Source organism: Thamnophis elegans, chromosome 3 (genome assembly GCF_009769535.1).
Source record: "Thamnophis elegans isolate rThaEle1 chromosome 3, rThaEle1.pri, whole genome shotgun sequence".
In the NCBI taxonomy this organism is placed as follows: Eukaryota; Metazoa; Chordata; class Lepidosauria; order Squamata; family Colubridae; genus Thamnophis; species Thamnophis elegans.
In genome coordinates, this window is record NC_045543.1 from 17,696,783 (window position 1) to 17,705,289 (window position 8,507).

Below are 8,507 nucleotides of genomic sequence, written 5' to 3' on the forward strand. Positions count from 1 at the left end.
AGAAGATACAGAAGATATATTTATATATAAGATATATTTATGTGTGCCCCCCCCCCCCCCCCCCCCCCCCCCCCCCCCCCCCCCTTCCCCCCCCCCCGACTTCCCAGAACCCGTACACGGTATGGATTTTTAACTAACACAGTCTAAAATCTATTGAGAAAAAAGAAATAAAGAAATTAATGACATTCTAGATTGACCTTAGCTTCTTCTTACTGAACTGACTTTTAACAGTTTAAATCATTTCTGATCTTAAGCATAGGCTAACTGGAATTTCTTAGTCCCGTATTTATTTTGTATATAGTCAATCCATTTTTTCCAGTCTCGTTTATATATCTCATTTGAATGATCTTTGAGATATGCCGATATTTTAGCCATCTCGGCTACGTTTGTTACTTTCAATGTCCATTCTTGGATTGTAGGCAAGTCTTCCTTCTTCCAATATTGCGCCACCAACAGTCTTGCTGCAGTTATCAGGTGCAGAATCAAATTGGTCTCTACCACTGTAAAGTCAGTACATATACCTAGTAAAAATAACTGAGGAATAAACTTTATCCTTCTTTTAAAAACATTTTGCATGACCCACCATATTTTTATCCAAAATGCCTTAACCTTTTGGCAGGTCCACCATATATGATAATATGTAGCGTCGAGAGAACCACACCTCCAACATTTAGGCTGTACATTCGGATACATAGAAGCCAACTTTTTAGGATCTAAATGCCATCTATAGAACATCTTGTAAAAATTTTCTCTCAGATTTTGAGCTTGTGTAAATTTCACATTTCTTACCCAGATTCTTTCCCATGTATCCAACATTATTGGTTCCTCAATATTTTGAGCCCATTTTATCATACAATCTTTAACTAATTCTGTTTCCGAATCCATCTGTATTAATACATTATATATCCTCTTTATATGCATTAAGCTTTGATCTCTTATTTGTTTAAACAGATTATCCTCAACTTGGATAAAACCAATTTTTTGATCTATTTTCCACCTAGCCTGTAATTGCCCATACTGAAACCATGTTTGAACTACCTTCTCCTCTTTTAATACCTCTAAAGATTTTAATTGTAATACCCCCCCTTTCCGAGGTAAGAAGCTGTCTGTAAGTAATTCTGTCCTGTTTTTGTGCTGTATTCATATTTTCAATTGCGTGTCTAGGAATTGCCCACATGGGTATCTTGTCATTTAATTTATATTGGTATTTCTTCCAAACCCGCAATAAAGCATTTCTTAAAATATGACTTTTAAAATTCTTATCCAATTTTTTGTTGAATAACAGGTAAGCATGCCAACCAAATACCAGATCGTGTCCCTCAATATTCAATATTCTATCATTGGTTAAATGAGTCCAATCACTAATTACAGATAATGCCACTGCATCATAATATAGTTTTAAATTAGGTAGTTTCAATCCTCCTCTCTCACGTACATCTTGCATTATTTTCATCTTTACCCTCGGCTTCTTTCCTGCCCACACAAGTTTGTTGATACCCTTCTGCCATTCTAAAAGGTTCGCATCTTTTTTAAGTATAGGTAACATTTGGAAAAGAAATAAAAATTTTGGTAAAATGTTCATTTTCACTGCCGCTATCCTACCCAGCAAAGATAAGTGCAATTTCTCCCATTTTTTCATCTCTGTCTGTATGCTATGCCAAAGTGGTTCATAATTATGCTTATATAATTTCCCATTTGAAGTTAAAATGTTAACTCCAAGATATTTGACTTTTTTAACTACCTCACATCCTAGCATCACTCCTAATTCTTCCTTTTGTTTAATATTCATATTTATAGCTAATATTTTGGTTTTTCCTAAGTTTATTTTAAAACCCGACACTTGACCATATTGATTAAGCGTATTCATTAAAACCATACTGGATTCCTGCGGTTGTTCCAATAATATGACCAAATCATCCGCAAAAGCGCGGACTCTATATTCTTGCTGCCTAATCTTGATCCCTTTTAAACCATCCAAGCCCCGTATTTTATTCAACAGTACTTCCAAAGTTATAATAAACAATAATGGGGACAAAGGACAGCCCTGTCTTGTACCTTTTCCAATTTGAAAAGAGTCTGTTAAATTTCCATTGACTATAATTTGTGCTGTTTGCTGTTGGTATATTGCTTTAATTGACTGTAAAAAATTATCTCCTATCTGCATTTTTTGCAGTATCTTCAGCAGAAATTGCCAGTTAACTCGATCAAAGGCCTTCTCAGCATCCAAAAATATAAACGCAGCAGGGATCTGGTTGTTCTTTCCCAAATATTCTAATGCATTAATAATTAATCTAACATTACTTTTCATCTGTCTCCCTTGTATAAAACCTGTTTGGTCCATATGTATCAATTGTTGAATGACCAACATTAACCTATTTGCTAATATTTTAGTAAAAATTTTATAATCTACATTCAGTAATGAAATAGGTCTATAATTTTTGGGTTGAGTAGTATCTTGATCTTCTTTGGGTATCAAAGATATAAACGCTGTCTTCCAAGATGGAGGGACTTTACCTTCCGTTTGAATCATATTAAATAATTCTCTAAGAGGTTCTACCATTTCTAACTATAAGTTTTTATAGTAAACCGCTGTCAAGCCATCTGTACCTGGTGCTTTCCCTGACTTTAATTGCTTAATTACCTGCAGGATTTCCCCCGAGGTTATTGGTTGATTCAATTTTTGCCTGTGTTCTTCTCTAACTGAAGGTATTTTCTCTTTGTCTAAATATTTGTCTATGTCTAAACCATTAATTTTATCCCCTTTATACAGTTCTGTAAAAAATTCCCAGAAAGCCTTTTGAATCTCTTCCTGTTGAAACACCTCCTTCCCTCTGTAAATCAGTTTAGATATATTTCGAGTTTTCCTTTTTTTTCCTAATCTGATAAGCTAACCATCTGCCAGGTTTGTTTGCATTACAAAAAGTATTGTGTTTTGCATATAATAAATTAGTAGCTACCTGGTCAGAGATCAACATGTCAAATTGAGATTTTAATATGTTAATAGCTTCCTTAACCTTTGTATCGTCTGGGTTCATTGTTAACTCCAGCTCTTTTCTCTTAATTTCCTCTTCCAGTTCTGTTCGTTTTAACCCTTGCTTATTTCTATGTGTTTTATTTATATTCATCAAAACTCCTCTCATATACGCTTTGCTTGCGTCCCATACAAATTCCATAGATGTACCCTTATTCATATTCAAAACAAAATATTCAGATAGTAATTTTTTACAATCATTAATATACTTTTCATATCTAAATAAGTTTTCATTCAATCTCCAAGACCTTCTTGCCTGCACTACCCTTCCCAACTCCATCCAAACTGGGTTATGGTCCAAAAGGACCCTAGCTGCAATCTTTGTTTTCTTGACCCTAGAAAGCAAATCATTAGTGGTTAGGATAAAATCAATCCTTGAAGGGGATTGATGCCTGTCCGAGAAGAAAGTGAAGTCATATTCCTCTGCATTTCTTTCTCGCCAAATATCTCTCAATTCAAAATCATCCATAATGTCAAAGAAAGATTTGGGTAACTTTGCTCGCATCTTGGTATTTAGGCGGGAAATCTTCTTATCTCTCTTAGTATCTATCACTCCATTCCAGTCACCCAATAGTATACAGGAACTATAGTCCCACTGTACTAATTTAGCATGAAGATTTCTATAGAATCTATCTTGCTGTTGATTGGGAGCATAAATTCCCAAAAGTAATGTCTTTTTCCCTTCTAAGATTAAGTCTAAAGCAATATATCTTCCGAAGGGATCTGCTTCTATTAATTCAGCTTTCATATCTTTTCTTAAGTATACAACTATACCATTCTTCTTTTCCATAGCAGAAGCTGCAAAATGTTGACCAAGTTTTGAGTTGATCAAATATTTTTGATCAGTTGACTTGATATGAGTTTCTTGCAAACAAATTACATCGTTCTTAAACTGTTTGAGATAATGAAATATTTTCTTCCTCTTCTGTGGAGAATTCAGTCCGTTGACATTCCATGTTAAAATCTTAGTTGTCATCTTTGGTTGGTTGAAGCATTTTTAGAGCTTCCTGCACGGCCTGTTTAACCTTAGGTCTAGCTCCTCCCACTGCTTCCAGATTTGTTATTGTAGTTCCTTGATCGATGGCCGATGATTGTTGATGCTGTTGCTCTTTAGCTTGTTTCTCCATACGTCTAGTAGTCATGCGGCTAGGTCTTAGTTCCATAGCACCTTGCACTTCTAGAGAAGAGAGATGCTCCATCTTGTCTGGTGGTTGTGTAGTTTGCTGTCTATCCTGTCCTTCTTGTGGTCTTTCTCTGGGTCCAGATGGTGCAGGGTGTCCGGCCTTCAATATATTATAATAAAAATCTCGGGCTTTCCATACAGAGTTGAGGCGGTACCTTTGCTTATCAAATGTAAATATGATGCCAAATGGCGCATCCCATCTATACTGTATCTGACGATTTCTGAGTTCTTCGACCAAAAAAGCGTAGTCTCTCCTGGCTCTTAACATTTGAGGTGGTATCTCTTTCAAAACAGCCAGGTCTTGACCGCCAATTTGAAGCTTAGTGTTATAAGACGCTTGCAGTACCATATTTCTAAGCTCTCTTGTAGTAAAATATATAACGATGTCTCGAGGAAGCTGCTTCTGCTTTGCCAGCCAGGAGTTAACGCGGTAAGCTTTGTCAATTTGCCAGTCTTGGTTGGTCCCCGGTCTTCCCATCAGGCGATCAAAAGCTTCCGATAGGATCTGTTTCAGGTTATCCTGTTTCTCCTCACGCAGCCCCCTTACTCTTAATGCGAACTCCATTTGTCGGTACTGTATCATAATAATTTCTTTTTCAGCATTTTCCACTTTTTGTTCCACCACCTCTGTTTTCAATGTCAAGTTAGCATTGGCATCATTAAGAACCTCTAGAGTATCTTCCATTCCAGAAATATGTTCTGTTAATACAGTTACAAGACTCAGCATGTCGTCTCTCTGATATATAAAGAAGATACAGAAGATATATTTATATATAAGATATATTTAGATATATTATAAGATATATTTCTTGTTTTGAAATTAAATATATGGTTTTTATAGTGGGGAAATGATCTACGGCTTTTGGTTTAAGGTTGAAACCCTCATTCTGGTTGCATAACTATATCAATAATGACTTAACAAGGTGTAATGCACATCTATTATAAAACCCTGAATTTCAGGAGGCATAGATGACAGCTATGCTCTATGCTGATGGTGTTATGCTTGCTTCCACCACCAGAGGCGAACTACAGCAGCAAGTTCAAACATGGAATGATTGCTTCAACCATTTTGGACTCTGTCTCAACATCAAGAAAACTAAGTACTTAGAGACTGTCACCACCCCTGGAATGCTTCAAATCAATGGAGAAAACCTAAAGAAGGTGGACATTTTTCGGTATCTAGGATCGCACCTCCAAGGCAATGGTGACATCAATGGTGAGGTGTGAGCAAGAGTGAATGTAGCCTGGATGCATTGGTGAGAACTCACTGGTGTGTTATGTGATAGACGAATGCCAACCTGTTGTGGCCCGGCAGGAGCCGTTGGAGCTGCCGCCAGACTCCGACAGTGAGGGGTCTTATGAGTCGGCCTTGGAGGAGGTGGAGGACCCTGGACAGGGTGTCGACTCCGAGCAGGGCGGGGAGAGACTGGTTGGCCATCAGGTGGCGGCAGAGCATTGGATCAAAGGGAATGTTCAGGAAAACATTTGGGAGTTGTTTCAGGATGCATGCAGATGAAGGGCTACTCGACAGAAGGAACAACTGCGTAATTGTAGGAGAAGATTGTGCTTAGCTGATGCTGATTAAGATCCTCTCCTGAGTATAAAAGAGACTGTTTGTGCCACGCCCTGGTTGCAGGAGTCAACATTCTCGTTCACGAATTAAGAGAAACCAACTTGGAGAAGTAGGTTTGCTGGAAGAAGCCTGTTTGCAGTGCTGTGTTTGTTTATAAGACTTTTTGCTAGAGTGATTATCTATTTGTTTATTTTGGGTTTGCAGCCAACGAGAGCTTGGACTAATTAAAACATTCTTTTGTATGTCTGTTTTGGCTTTCGTTCCTGAACGGAGAAGTGGGGGTCAGAACACCAACCCATCTTAAATCTAAGATTTACATGACAACCATCTGACCTGTATGGCACTAAATGCTGGACAGCAACAACAGGGACTGAAAACTATCTCCATGCAATGGAAATGCGAATGCTCCATTGGATATCAGGCATCTCCTTCTTAACCATATGACAAATGACACCATTTGACAACATTTTCATGTGGCACCAATTATAGAGAAGTTGAGAGAAGGCTAACACAGCTGGTATGGACATGTCCTGAGAGCAGCACCTTCCACCGTGGTCAAGACTGCCTACCAGCTAGAAGTCAATGGCCGGCAACCTCACAGGCGTCCAAAACAGAGAAGGCAACAACCCTCAACAAAGATATGCAAGCTGCAGGCCTGCACCCTGGAGACACAGCTGATTGTGCAAAGTGGCACTCAATGATCCAAAAAGTGGAGCCTGCACATGCGGGAATATGCTAGGAAGAAGAAGATAGATAACAACAATCCTCTGACCTCTAAATAAATCCAAAAATGTTTCAAGGCAGTCCAAGCCTTTCAGTCACATGGAAGAACATCTCTATCCACAGTATGAATTATATTTTATATTGTTCAGCTCCCAAGTGGTTTCCTCTCTGAAATATTTGGCATCTACGACTCTCTCTTTAATTTGCTGAAGCATTGCCCAAGTTGCTCTTGTACTCAGCTTCCTGTGCTGATATCCTGCCCATTATAAGCAGGCAAAAAAAAAAACCCTCTTGAATTCAGCTTCTCTTGAATATGCCTGTACTTGGGCCCAACTGTTCAGGTGGCACTATGCCCACTAGGGTAGAATGCCAGCTTTAACATAGTCCCAGTGCCAACAAATGCAAGCAACTAGCCTATAGGAGGGGAACAGCCTACACAGCTATGTAAATGAGAGAGCTCAGGCCAGAAGTTCCTCCTGTTTGCAAACAGAGCTAGTTTGGGGCGGGAAGATTCTTTTTTACATGGGAATTCATCTGTAGGTACTTACAAACATGCAATCTATGCCGTTTTCTTTGTCCCAACTGCCTCTCTTCTTCTGAATTTGGCAGACTGAGTCAAGACTGTTTTAGGATGAAATTTAAGTCCAGCTGTAGCAAAGATCTTCATTTCCCCAAGAAAACCGCCTGGGTGGATGACAGTACCTTCTTTTCTTCGTTTCCATCTCCATATTTTCCCAAATTGCTATTTCTAGAACTTCTCAAAACCTTTTGCAGTTCTCAAGAATCAGCAAGAGCTTTGCTTACTCCACGTTCTTGGTAAAAGGATTCTACTTAGAATTCTGCCAGCTCTTAGAAGTACACATCTGGGAGGTGTTGGTTCAGGAAAAACGGAGTAAGTCTTCATTAGATCTTCAGAAGGAGGATGTCAGGCCTACAGTCATGTCAGGTAGGTGGAAAGAAAGTGATGGACCCAAGAACAGAAATTTTATCCCAAGGAGGAATTGAATTTCAACTGTTCAAGGTTGTAGTCCGGGCCAAATTTTTCAGGCAGTACTTCCAATTGTGTCAACACACCATCCACTATATTTAGGATATAGTCAAAAATATATGCCAAATTGCAGATTTCATGGCTTTATTTACCCCCGTCATTGTGCATCTGGGTTCACTTATCTTTGTAAGCCAGCATTTAGCTGAAGGATGAATAAAGGGCTGTTCTGCACTGCCTCCTTAAGCCACTTGACTACCACTCCCATGTGTAAACCAGCTAGAAATGAAGTTGACATAAAAATCCCTTTCTGTATTTCAGTCCCCTCTTCCACTTTGCCCATGGCAATGGTTTGATGTTAAGCGTTTGCCATGGTCCTTAATTTGCAGGTTCTTCTGCGTCTTTGCTCTTTTCACTGCTGCCAAGATAGCAAACAGTGACTTTTTTTTAGGGGAAGAGGTCTTTATATATGAGTCCCTCTCCATTCACTCCCCTTTGTACTTAATATCCTCCATCTGGTATATCGAGAGATGGCCAGCTAGGTAGGCGAGGCTCAGTGGTCTTGTGACTGGGAGGGTGTGGCCAAATCAACATCACTCAGGTCAATGGGTGCTTCACCTTAGCTGTTACAATGTAATAAGGGTTAACTGGGGAGGCAGTTTCTGTAAGCAGGGCAATAAAGATTAGGCTAGAAACAACACCAGAATGTTTCCTTCCTGCCTTCCTTACAGGATTAGTCCTGTAAAGTGGAAAAAAACAAAAGGAGATTTCTTCCAACAACCGGTTCTCTGAACTGCTTAGAAAGTTAACAACCGGTTCTCCCAAATAGGTGCGAACCGGCTGAATCCCACCACTGATTACTGCACAATTTTACCATTTTTCCTTATTATTTTTCCATTAGTGTGTTTTTTTAAAAGACATCTTTTCACTATTCCAGTGATGAACTTGTAATGAAATGAAACTCAGAAGTGAACCAGATAGGACTGCATTCCCGGTATGTTGTCAGTGGGTA